Below are 13,121 nucleotides of genomic sequence, written 5' to 3'. Positions count from 1 at the left end.
AGCATCGTTTCGTCCTCGGAAAAGTTGCGACAAGCAGCAACATTACGCAATACGGTAATACAATTTGAAGATTAATGATCATCTTCGGAAAATTGCAAGAAAAAATACTTGATCATCCGCTGTCCGACGCATACTTCGCGGTAAGTAGCAAGTTACTATCTGATTATACAATCTCCTTAATGATAGAAGTGCTGCAAGTTTGCGACTTCGTCGTCTTACGATGCAGCTCGTTTAAAAATTCGTTTTCCTAGTGCATTAAGACTGCCTAGTAACTATTAACTTTTTTACTATTTTTCCTATGATACTGCTGGAATATGTATGTATGCGGTATGAATAACTTACTTTGTTTGCGCAAAATTATGCATTTTAGAGGAGAGCGTCCGACAACCCCCGAGATTTTATGTAATTTCGTACGTGGTCGAATATTACAAACGAATATTACGACATACGAAACTCTCTTTGACAAATCTCCCGATTCCGTTTTTCTTCTAATCCGTGTCCCTCTATCTCTCCATTGTGCTAGAAAAAGATTACCGCCATGCGAATCCCGATGAAATATTCATACCTGCGTTGTGTCATACAATGCAGTCGGGTGCATTGTGAGATTGGTGCATAATAGTACTATGCGATATTATTGTCGTTTTTTTTTTTTTTTACATCTGTCTGTCATCATTTTATTGACTTCCACCAGATCAGAGCATATGATTTATTGAGACCCGCGTAAGACATGAATTCGTATTATTCGATTACTGAATTCGTATTATTCGATTCAATTATACAAAGAATAGTATAAAGATACTATAATAGTATAAAGATACTATATGTCATCGGGACGCTTTATTTTATTAAAGGAACAATCGATAAATTTGAGAACTACGATATTTTGGATTTAATACATCGGCCGAAACCATGTGGAGTAAAACGATTATCTGATATCGTTTATCAAATATGCATCGAATTTATATTGCTTTCATAATGCTATTTTAACTGCACTCCATCTTTATGGATTAATAATATTATAATTGTGCCTTCCTGCGAACAAAAGTATCGCTGATCAAAGGTGTAATTGAATAAACGCATTACTCATACTATGCATTCCGGAAGTTGACTTTTTGAAAACTCGTCGATTACCGAAACCTTTAATTTCTTCGTCGAAATCATGCGCTTATTTATACGATAACGCGCGGACCGTTTACAACACTTTACAGCTTACAAATTTGCATCCAAACGGACGGCCGTTCGCACAAGTTTCATAAATAGATTACACTCACGCATTGATCCGTCATTAAGGCCCAATGAGTATTTAACGTTTCAAAGTATCGAAATGTATTTACGACGGGATTAATGTCAACCATTGCTAATCCCGATGTAATTACTGATAATACGAATCCGCTCATTTGTCACGTTACGCTTAGCGAGATGCCTATCACATATAACTGTATTCTCGAAATCTGGAAATCGCTACGATACGAGTGTTACATATATGACGAGGAATGTAACAGTAAATTAGTATGTAGATGATACATCCTGTAAATCATACGTTACAACACTTTTGCATGCCTGCATGCGTGACGCACATGCGTGTCTTGTATGTCCCGTGCATTGTTTGACTGTCTAATTACATATGCCTGTGTGTAAAAAAAAAACGGGGTCACAAAATGGGATGGTAATATTGATTTTAGCTATTAAACTTTTGTACTCTTGTTCGCTCGCCGAACTTTTATATACGGCGCATGTCACGCATTAGGTATGCACGCGCAATTTCGTTTATTCTATTTTCGTAGTTCATCCATATATTCCGCTGCCGGGAGACTTGTCATGTCACGCAACGTTATTCGTCGATACCTTATCGAGCGGATCGATCCGCTCGGGGAATGGACGTGTCGTGCGAGCTGCATTATGTAGAGCAGTCGGTGTCGTTTCGTTTCCCATCGCGGATTCGAGAAATTCCCGGCTGGTAACTATTGGGGGGAGGGAGGGAGAGCGTACACGTCGATACGTAGACTTCACTGCCTCGTTGACTTTCTAAAAACTTCCGCGATAAGAAAAAAGAGAGAGAGAGAGAGAGAGAGAGAGAGAGAGAGAGAGAGAGAGAGAGAGAGAGAGAGAGAGAGAGAGAGAGAGAGAGAGAGGGAGCAGGAGGGAGGAAGGGAGGGAAAAAGGATGAAAAACGGAAAGGCGAAGAAGATCTCTGCGATGAAAGGCCACCGTCAGCGAGTTTCCGGTGGGTTCGAAAAGTCGGTCGTTGCTTCGCACGTAAAACCGGTCGGACAGTTCGCGAATGCGAAATATCTCTACATACATATAGGTATAGATATACATACACACGCGCGGATACACGGGAGGAGAGATCGGAGCTGAGGGATGAAAATATGGGCGGTCATCCCCTAAACCAAAGTAACGACAGCCGACGGCGGCACCATCCATACGTCTTCTCCTAAACTGGCCAATAAATCGAAGAAATCGATGGCTGATTGAATGGAGCGAAGTAGATTGCCGTACACTTTCTCCGTCTCTCCCCACCTGTCTTTATCCTATCTGTTTCCTCTCTCGTGGCAAGCGCATTGCTCTTCCCATCTCCCGCATTCAATTCGTAAATGCGTGAGCTGCTAGCCGAGCCGAAGTGCTTAACAGTTAAACGTCGTAGAAATTGCGTGCGTCACTTTAACCTTTCGAAAGAAATACAAGGACTCTAGCTTCCGATATATACTGCCAATACTAAAAATATGTACTTTCCGTCACATATATTACAAAGTTTCAATACTCGCAGTGTATTGAAACGCAGCCGAAGATGTTGTTAAAACTTGAAAGGGGGGAGGAAAAAAGTGTGACGCTCGTCTGAAGAATTCTAGTAATATAGCTCGCGAGAGCGGGCTTCTGAGTCACCAATCTCGCCGATAATTATTTGCGCTGACTGTTTTATATTTAATCGAACTTTTTAAACCGCTACGTTATCGCACACCGTCGGCAACGATTACGCGACGATACAGCCGCAATAATTTGAGCAGTTAAATGCGATCATAATAAAATGATCTCACGAAAATGAAGGAAGAAGATTGCTATTAATGCATGTATAATGCCGTTGATTAATGTACTCCGGCAATTTGCGTGAGTGATTTAAGTTATAATATATATGGAAATAAAAATATATCTTCAATTAATATTTTGTAAATTAAGACTATATTTGTAATATACAAATATTCTTTCGTTATCGCAATCGATGGTAGATAAAGCAATAAAAGATTTCGAGTAACTTTTTTGTAATTCAATTAAAATTCTACGATATAAATGGGAATTTAATATAGAACCAAGTTTTATTACTAGTATCGAGTCTTCCTTCGTATAGAGACGTATAATATTGTAACACCGAATTAATTGATTTCCATAAAAGTTGTGAGATCGTTGACCCCCGAAGCTTTACCGTACGTTATAAAATGGCACTGTGAAACTTATTAAGACTACGTAATCAAATTAATTTTAATTTACATTACGTACAGTAATAGAATATGATTATTAACATAAGGTCCCAGTGCACACGCGTGACATTCGCAAATCGAACGGAACGATTTCGCTCGTGGGTTCTGGCATCGTAATAGTACATAGTGCACGCGATGCACTACCACCGCCTAAATAAAACAGGACGGGAGTATAATACGGGAGGGCACGTCAATGTCAACGTCTCCCTTTGGAATCAAAATTAGAAAGGGAGGGTGGAATTTCAAGGGGTTATGCCGATCGCCTGGGTGATCATTCTATCTCAGCACCACGTATCGCTATTGCAGAAGACGATGGGGTGGCCTCGCGGAAGCAACGAAGGGAGAGCCTTGGCGCATAACTGTTTTGGATAATGCAACAGGGGGAGAACGTACCGTGCAAACTGGAAAGTTAAGAAGATAAGCGAGAGGATCGATAGTACGAGTTTAACGGGATTTCATGCGCGACCATGCCCTCATAAACAAGTCTTTTTAAAGTCTTTATATTAGCATAATTGATGAACCTTATATGAACGTTATACTATAATTAATATATAATTTCTCACACGCGAACGTTCGTTAATGCAGAATCTTTCCGATGAGGATTGCGAAATCCGCTTGACAGGAATTGTTTCACATTCACCTCCGATTATGGATCGAAATTATATTTCTCTTTTCTACGGTAGTTTGCGACGCATGCAAAATTGCGATGAAATGTACGCTGCGGAATATCGACGTGTATTCCATATTCCGACGTGTATGCCAAATTCGCGATACGAATTTAGTCTATTTTGTTCCTGCGTTGACCGGCCTCATAGATCGAAATTCGGCGCTAAAGATCGGCCGGCAGGTGTCAATAATCTATACGTGTACGATTCAGGCTGTCCGTTTTTCACCTGAATACTAATGAGCCATTTTCGACGGTCCGCTTTTAGCGGACGAAGGGTAAAACGGAATAGAGGAATATGTACCTGCCATTCACAGTCTGTCGGAAGAGCAACGACGATGGCAGGAGAACGAAGTGATTATAGAACAAAAAGCCTTTTTTATATCCGTACTCGTGAAAAGTTTGTCATTAAATCGAGATTTACATTCAATGATTATCTTACCGCTTTCCTTCGTTTCAATCATAATTACACATTCGATGACATCAGGTGATTTTCGATCGTCATTAAAATGACGTATTTGAGGAACATAGCCATAATGTTATAAGTCAGATATAAATGTAACGGTGGCGTTCATATATCCATATCTGAATTTTCATTCGGTATTCGCGACGTGTCTAATATCATCTTTTATTGCTAAGCGTATGAATTAATACGTAAATGTATTATGCATACGCTTATGCTTTATCGATACTTAAAATGTTATATGCATTTTAAATTACAAGAAGGATATCTCCCTATTATAAGATAGTCGATATTAAAGTCAAGGAGATGCTAATTCCTGAAAATTGAATTTTTAAATAGCTCTTTTCATATTCTACAATGACAACGATACGTTCTGTCCACTTTGCGAAAATAAGTACAAAAAGTAAATATTATCTGTTCTGTATTCTTGAAGCTTCCCATCGATATCCTTCCGACCTCAATGTAATATTTCTAAGTTGCAGAAATATACTGCAACAACGTAGCAGAGGTTGGTATCCTATAAACCAGAATGACCAAGTTGTCTAGAAAAGAAGGGAGATAAAGCGCGAGAGGAGAGACACATACACAGAGAGAGAGAGAGAGAGAGAGAGAGAGAGAGAGAGAGAGGGGGGGGGGCAAGTACAGATATCGAGTCCAGATCGGGTCAGGCAGTACGAGTTGGTTGATATTGAGAAGCAAATTGAATCTGAATGTTGTCGTAAAAGATGGATATCAGTCTGCACATGTATCGCCCTCCCCCAAATATTGTCTACCAATTCGTTACTAACTTTATTTTGGACGTACGTTCGCTGCAGAGCTTTATCAATCTCTCCAGATGTCCGATGGGATTCACATTGCGGAGAGAGAACTTCCGGACATTATTGTAAAAGAACTGTACGGTAAGAACGTAAAATCGATGGCCCGAAAACAATGAGACAAGCTCGACTTTTACATCATTCTCGAAACCAATTGTGAAAATATCAATTAGAAATAAGTTATAGTAATAGTTATAGTAATAGTTATAGTAATAGTTAAATAAGCTAAATAAAGCAAAACTTTTATTTTAATATCGCATCATATCAAATATGAATAAATATTAAATTATGAACAAATATTTATTTCTTGTTCTTAATCAATTATTCGTTAATTTTTTAATCAATTACAATAAGTGTTATTTTAATCGCAGTTATTCTAACTAATTTGAAATATTTGTAAACCAAATAAAGAGTTAGGAAAATATTAATAAAAAAATATGTTATTTATGAAAAATATATTTATAAAATATAAAGTCAAGCATTTTTCGTGTGTAATGTATACGAATTTTTCAGCTGATTCAATTCATAATAAAGTTAAAAGAGTTACAATATCGTAATAAATTCGTTCTTCATAATATTGTAATACACAGAAGATATCTGACAATAATAATTATTCCAAATTTATTAGTACATACATTTGAAAATGATTTTATCTATCTCGCAATTTTATATTACGTATGGCATGAATACAAAATATTATCTTATTACAACTAATTCATTAATTACTTTTATAGGCTTTGTAACATTGCATTGATCATACGTTCGATGCATCGATTACATTTTATGTCGTCTTTAATAACTATTTTATGAATCGATTTTATGAATCTCAAACAGTGTTGCTTTATTCAAATAATGAAGCAATTTTATATGATAAAATATTTAACGTATGTTCCCAGTAAATATTATATTTATCTTTTATTAACAGAACAACGTATATACACGATAGCACAAAGAAAGTGAATCAAAATAATCGTTCCCATAAAAATTTCAAACGTATGGATTTATTTAAATGACTTTGGTTTGGATTTAGAGGCTGCATAATCTGAAAGAGAGAACGTGCTCTTAGCGATACGATTTTTTAATGGCCATTTTCGCGAGAGTCTAAGCACGGCTGTTTTGTTGTAACGTGGCTGTAACATGCCCTGATTACACGCAAACCACGTTTGCCACGTACAGATTGCTCGCTCCGGCGATTATACCGGGCATGCTGGGAAACTGCTCGCGGGATTTCCCGGCCAACATCTGTCTCTCGTAACGCGATATTTTAACACCAAAGGATCGACGGGCGCGCGCTTGAAAACGGGCGTTGCTTTGTTGACGTTAGAAGAGCCGGTTAGATACCTATTACTTATTGCCGTGTGTGAGGTAGACGTCGCATCGTGTAAAAAAGGATATCGAAATGGAACGGGATCGATTGCCGGGTATGGAATAAAAGCATGGCATTTGGACATGAGTAAGTGCCCAGTTGTGCGTCAAGTGCCCGAGGAAAGAAAAATGGAGTCAAACAAATTCACGAAGAAAACGATAGTCCATACTTGTCTCGTACTTGTGCTCATTAGTGATATAAATATCGCATCGCATGTATTAGTTTTAGCGATTTTTTTTTTTTAATTTTTTTGTTCTTTTGTAACACAATTTATATTATTTTGCTCAATAATTTATTTTAAAAACTGGATTATTAGTTCTGAATTACTAATACTCATAGATATAAACGTTTGTGATGTGCCTACGAGATCAGATGTCATAAATAAACAAAACTCAGTGAAAAAATTAATCGCAGACGTCGCATAGGAATTTTGATGAAACTTCGCTTATGCTTATAACATATTTAAATATATTCCGCGTGCCAGCACGCGTTCGATAATGTGCTGGGAAGAGGCGCGTTCCACGATGTATACGCGTGAAAACACGCGCACGTACGCGGAGACGCAATTTATTGTAACATATTTAAGAGTACGCGACACTCAAGCGGCCCGACGATCGAAAAACGGTTGCTAGGGATTCTTTTTTTTCGCGTTGCGCCGATGTGTGCTTCCACCGAGCGAAACATCGCGGGGATGTGTACCATGCAAAGCTACCGAAAAAGAGGAGAAAATTAGACTGCCTTTATTACTCACCCCTCGCGTTCGACAAATACGGATGCAAATGTAAAACTGGTTCGGGCTCAGCCAGACCGGAAACCCGTTTCATTCATATTCATCCCGCTCGCGCTCGTATTGGTGTGACGTACCTCGCGAAATTTCTTCCATCACGACAGTCACATTCAATCAACAGCGAACGTACATATCTGGCCTGGATGCTGTCTACGTATGGGACGCGCGTTGCACCCACACTCTCGTACATGCACGCGCGCACACATACATATTCGCGTATGCACGCGCGCGCACACGTTTTTGTTCGTAGAAAGAGGTACCGAATTTACCGCGCGGTTGTCCTCCTCTCGCGAATATTTAGTGAAATATTTTATCATATCGTGAGATTTTTACGCACTATAGCCATACCTCCCTCCAGCAAAGATATACATATATTCATTTAATCATTATTATAAAGATGGTACGCGTTATGTCACGGTGGTCGCATATCACTATGTAATAAATGCCGCCGCGAATTGGTCTTGGTAAATTTGCCGATCAGAATTAAATCTCGCGTGATCTTCCTACTTGAATCTGTACCTCTGTACTCTTTTAGCTAAAAACCAGTAGTTGTTGGAATTGTACGATACGAAGCTTTCGATTTGAATAAATTTATCTTTGATAGTGGTATACATACAGCTCTCTCTCTCTCTCTCTCTCTCTCTCTCTCTCTCTCTCTCTCTCACTCACATGTATACATATATAGAGTTCATTCATATTTATAGAATACTTCTATTTATACAACACCAAAAATATAGAGCAGCTTTAATAATTTATTGTAATTCAACATTTATAAATTATTTTAAAATTTATAAAAGCGGAACTAGGAAATATCAAAATCTTTGAATGGAAAATTGTAAATTTAATTCAAGTATTTATACACGTGCGTTTGAATATTTTAGATTTAATCAAATATTACTACAGGAAACTTTCACAGCGCAATGCAATGTATATTTCGCTATATATTATAATTGTTCTCATGTTCTAATTGGCCTATGCTTTAAAATTGGTTACCGGCAAAATGCATAAATCATTGACAGTGAAATCTGTCTCTGTGAATGCTGAAAAATTAAATCAACATTTTTCCAAATTAGGTAAACAACAATGGCCATTCACCGGAGTCCAAACGCACATCAGAATGTATTCCGCGCAACGCTTTGCCGCCTTCGGGAGGTCTAAAAGCAAGCTTCCCTGTAATTCTCGCTGATCCAATTACGGTAACGCGGGGAATAAGTTAGCGCGCGCGGCGACGGGGAGGCGGTACAAGTGTGCGATTTCTAAACAAAGCACGAACCTGGAAGCGGCCGGCATTCCGCACCGTCCATTCTTAAACCGCATCGAACCGGCTAATTTGAAGTCAAATAAAAGAGTTCGTGGTGCGCGCGCCCAGGCGATGGTACTCCCCCTTTATATATCCTTAGCGTGCACCAAAGTTTTCCCTACTCTAAATGTTAGCTAAAGGTTACGCGGCCCGATTCCTTCGCCACCATGTAGGCGTATACGTGCTACGTTTTAGCAGCCAGTAATCCGACATTTATTGCTCACGGACTTAGAAGATAAAGAAGTACGGGAAGATCGACTGTGCAATTGCACATTTTCTTTCTTTATTTTCTAGGCGCGAGCGATGGTACATTAAACTCATGTTAATTATTACTAAAAAAAAAAAATAAAATAAATAAATAAATAAATTAGGTTTTAAATTGTACTGTCAAAATAATTACATTTTCAACAAAAGAGAATGTAAAGTGTGAAAGGAATATAGAGAATTTGGAGCAGCTTGTAGAATCGATAGGCAGATTTTGAATCAGCCGGAGTGCATTCACTCACGTGTCTCGTGTAACACCGCGTTACAACGAGCTCTGTTTTCAGACCACGTGTAATAACATGCGGGGTAACCTGCAAGCGGAGCGTGCGTGCAAGTCCTGCATGCAAACAAAGCATGTAACTACGCGGGCTACGATCTTAAGACAAATAATGCGTGCAGCTGCATAACAACCACCATTGACGCTCGCTTTATGAGAAGAAAAAAAATGATGTTTAACGGTAATTAAAATCGCGGCTATCGTTGAAAAATATCGTCGGATAATTAAAGCGCTCGATGAATCCGCGGTCTGTAGCAAAATATCACGTAACGAAGCTTGCGTATCGCGCAGAATATATGAAAATATTCGTAACGTTATAGAATGTTGCAATTGGGATTGGAAGAGTGCAGAATTCGCGACCTAAATAAATATCCATTGTTTTATATCATTTGCGGTGAATAACGAGTCTAACGTCGTCGCCGGCGGTGTTTCGTTGCTTTTTCCGTCGCGCATACACGGAATGAAATGTGGCCCGGGCACAATGAAAGACTTGCGATCTCGTCTAGTTTTTATTGCGACGCCATGCAATCCCGCGCCACGTGTAACCCCCTGTATATGAATACGGACTTCGACGTACGTACACGGCGACCATAAATCCTTATAAACTTTATACCTCCTTAATCCTTGAGAATTAAGGGGCATATGTCGCCGCAAAGCGAATTGTAAAAAATTGTCGAAACTCCCTTCGCGCGTTCTACATCGTACGCGGTCCGCCCCTACATCGAGGCCATTTCCTCTATGGTCACCCTTCTTGCTCACGTCCCGCGCCCCTGTTTCCATGGTGAACCTTTCTGTCCCCGTGCTTTCACGTCACATCCGTTTTTACGGGCTTCTGCTTCCAAATGATCAGAGACGTACCATGCGCGTACGCATCGCACGCGAAACATCGTAAGGAAGAACTCGATCTAAATAACATAGTGCTTGTTTTTTTTCGCGTAATTTACATTGCGATTCTTCGTGGATAATTCGGCGGAATGTCTTGGACATTGAAATACGTCTCACAATCGAATAGATTAAAGGGTGAATAATTTAACATTATTTTACACGGAAATTGCATATATTGAAGTATTCAATTTATTATTCGTACTCTATTAATTGTAAAACTAAAAAAATAGTAGCGTTGACTCCCAATAAAAATATATATCAAATACATTGTATAATACAATATAATAAAAAGATTATATGTAGGTGAATGACTAAGAAGCTATTTCAGATTTTGTAACTGATAACAAAATATAATCGGTATATCATAGATTTCTATCGCACATAAATATAATAAAAATTCAATAAAGATAAAAGATAAAGGTAAAATAAAAATCTCTCATGCTTACTAGATGCCCATCATGGAGATTTGGAACTTCCGTTAGACATCTATGCAATTTTTTATAGATATCTACTGGACATTCACAGTTTCATAATTCATATTTTTATATTTTCATATTTTCATATTTTTATTAGATACACATATTCATAGATATGTGTTAAATGGTACATTTACATACCATAAGTACTTTATGGAACTTTATTAAATAACTAACAGTATAAATACTTTACAGAACTTTATTAAACAATTAACAGATTTCAATTAAAAATTTCATGGATATAATTTTCTGGTCTCTAAAATAACAACTATGATATATGAGTTTTTCTAATTCTTCTTTGTTTAGAAATTAACCAAAAAATTCTTCAACTAATTAATAGGATATATTTTGTGTTTAATACAATCTTTTAAAAATATGTAAGTAAAATGTATTCAACAAGTTACGTACGATTACTTTCTTTTAGTAATTACTATCAATAAATTAATATACACAATTCTTTTATTAAATTAAAGATATTCTGCGCGTATTTAATAATCATTTAATGTAATATTAATTATAAGACATTGTATAAAATATTTTAACATAAATTATTATTTATCTGTCTCTTAAGGTTCAATAATTATGTTTTTATAAAATTTTATTTAAATATTAAATTATATGAAGAGTAAAAACAAAAGATGTATTATAAATTTTTAAATATATTCTCAAAATTGGCTCAAAATTTTAAATAACAAAAATAATAGAATTTTAATATCAATCTGTTAGAAACATTATACGTAAGTCTATCACGCATCTACAATAGATGTCTGACAGATGTCCATATGATTGATAAATTTGTACAGGACGTCTATCATAAAGATAATATGAATCTAACTCTAGTAGAGATCTAACTTCTATCACAGAGATGATTTGCATGAAGCTGTGGAAGTTATATGGATATCTAATGGACATCACGTTCCGTGTCAGTATAACTAGACATTCGTACATGCAAATCGACCGAAAAAACAGACAATTACGTGTTTCTATTAATACAATACAATGATTATGTCATTTTATTTTTTATTTTTAATGTGCATCATGGGCACGATGTATTTAAAATAGATAATGCCACTTTTGCCAGTCTTCGTCGCTTCGATATCGCAGCCGTCTCGTTAAAAAATTCGAGATATTTATGCAACAAGTTCGCGCCGATTCGTGAACAGCGCAACGATAAACACGGATAAACAATTGATCGCGCTATTACGTACCTGAATCATGCGAGCAGTTCATCTCGTATTCTTTGATCGCTTGATCTTCCGATATATTTCAGACACTTGTTTCTTCCTTTCTGACTCGCGTAGCTATGTCGAACTGGATGTACCGATTATGTAATCTTTTCTCAAAGATAAAAACTTGAACAATAAAACGTGAAAAATAAAAACTTTGTATATAATTAGTGTTAGTATTATAATAGAATAAATTAACTAAATTAATTTTATAAATTTAAATAAAATTGAATAAAGAAAGACAAAAGACAAATAAAATACAGTGTATGAAATATGTAATTTTTTTAACTTTGCGCATTGTTAACAGAGCGTAACTCTCATTGCCTTTCATTCTTTTTTATTTGTTTCTCCATTATTTTCAATAGTAAAAATTTTCACTTTTCATGTTTCCGTCCTTGGAAAAAGGTTATATGATCGTTACTCCGGTCCCGGTAATGTTATCGTTACGTTTTGGTCGAACACTTCAGATCGCTTCGTGTTTAGCGTCTGTTTTTTTTCTTGTTGAGATTTTCGCGTGTTGAGATTCAACGTCGTCATGCAGCGAGCAAACGTAAATAGTGTATCGCGTTACGCACTCGTCCGAAATGCGTCCGTGCGAGAAGTATGTCGTGCCGGTAGTGAACGCATAGTATACACGACAAGCGAACGGCGATGCTCGTACGACGGATTTTCCATGGGCCTAGAATCAATTACGCGTGGTAATTGAAGCACGATGGTTTTGACATTTTGAGGCGGTTTGCCCGTAGGCATCGGCCTGACGCGGTAGATTAAATTAGGTTTCCGCGATATCGCGGATGTAGACGCGCGTCTATCGTATATGATGGAAAACCCGTCGTCGTGCGCGACATTCGTGTCTCGGGAGTGCCGACAAAATGGCGGGTAGCCCTGTAATCCTTATAGACACTTGATACCGGAAGATAGTGATTATTTACTTATTTTGAATATTAAAAACACTGTTCAGTGTAGTCAATGTGAATTATATAATTTTAATCTCGATTTTACTTACATTTTATTTTTTTTAAATTCTACTAAAATAATATAACAAATAAATTAAATTCATCAAATTTGTTACGATTATTGACAGCTTTTTAATCTGATGTTTTGCATTCTTTTATAAATATA

At 37.1% G+C, this 13,121-nt stretch overlaps 1 protein-coding gene across 1 annotated transcript in view; it reads right to left on the bottom strand.

The window, feature by feature from the left end:
• Ten-a (Teneurin-a transmembrane protein) overlaps nt 1-13,121 on the bottom strand; it is a 426,087-nt gene that overhangs the window by 186,191 nt on the left and 226,775 nt on the right. The window lies entirely within an intron of this gene.

Source organism: Pogonomyrmex barbatus, unplaced genomic scaffold (genome assembly GCF_055798465.1).
Source record: "Pogonomyrmex barbatus isolate J1 unplaced genomic scaffold, ASM5579846v1 scaffold10, whole genome shotgun sequence".
Classification (NCBI taxonomy): Eukaryota; Metazoa; Arthropoda; class Insecta; order Hymenoptera; family Formicidae; genus Pogonomyrmex; species Pogonomyrmex barbatus.
Note: the sequence above shows the minus strand (reverse complement) of the source record. Positions and strands in the feature narration are given on the sequence as shown.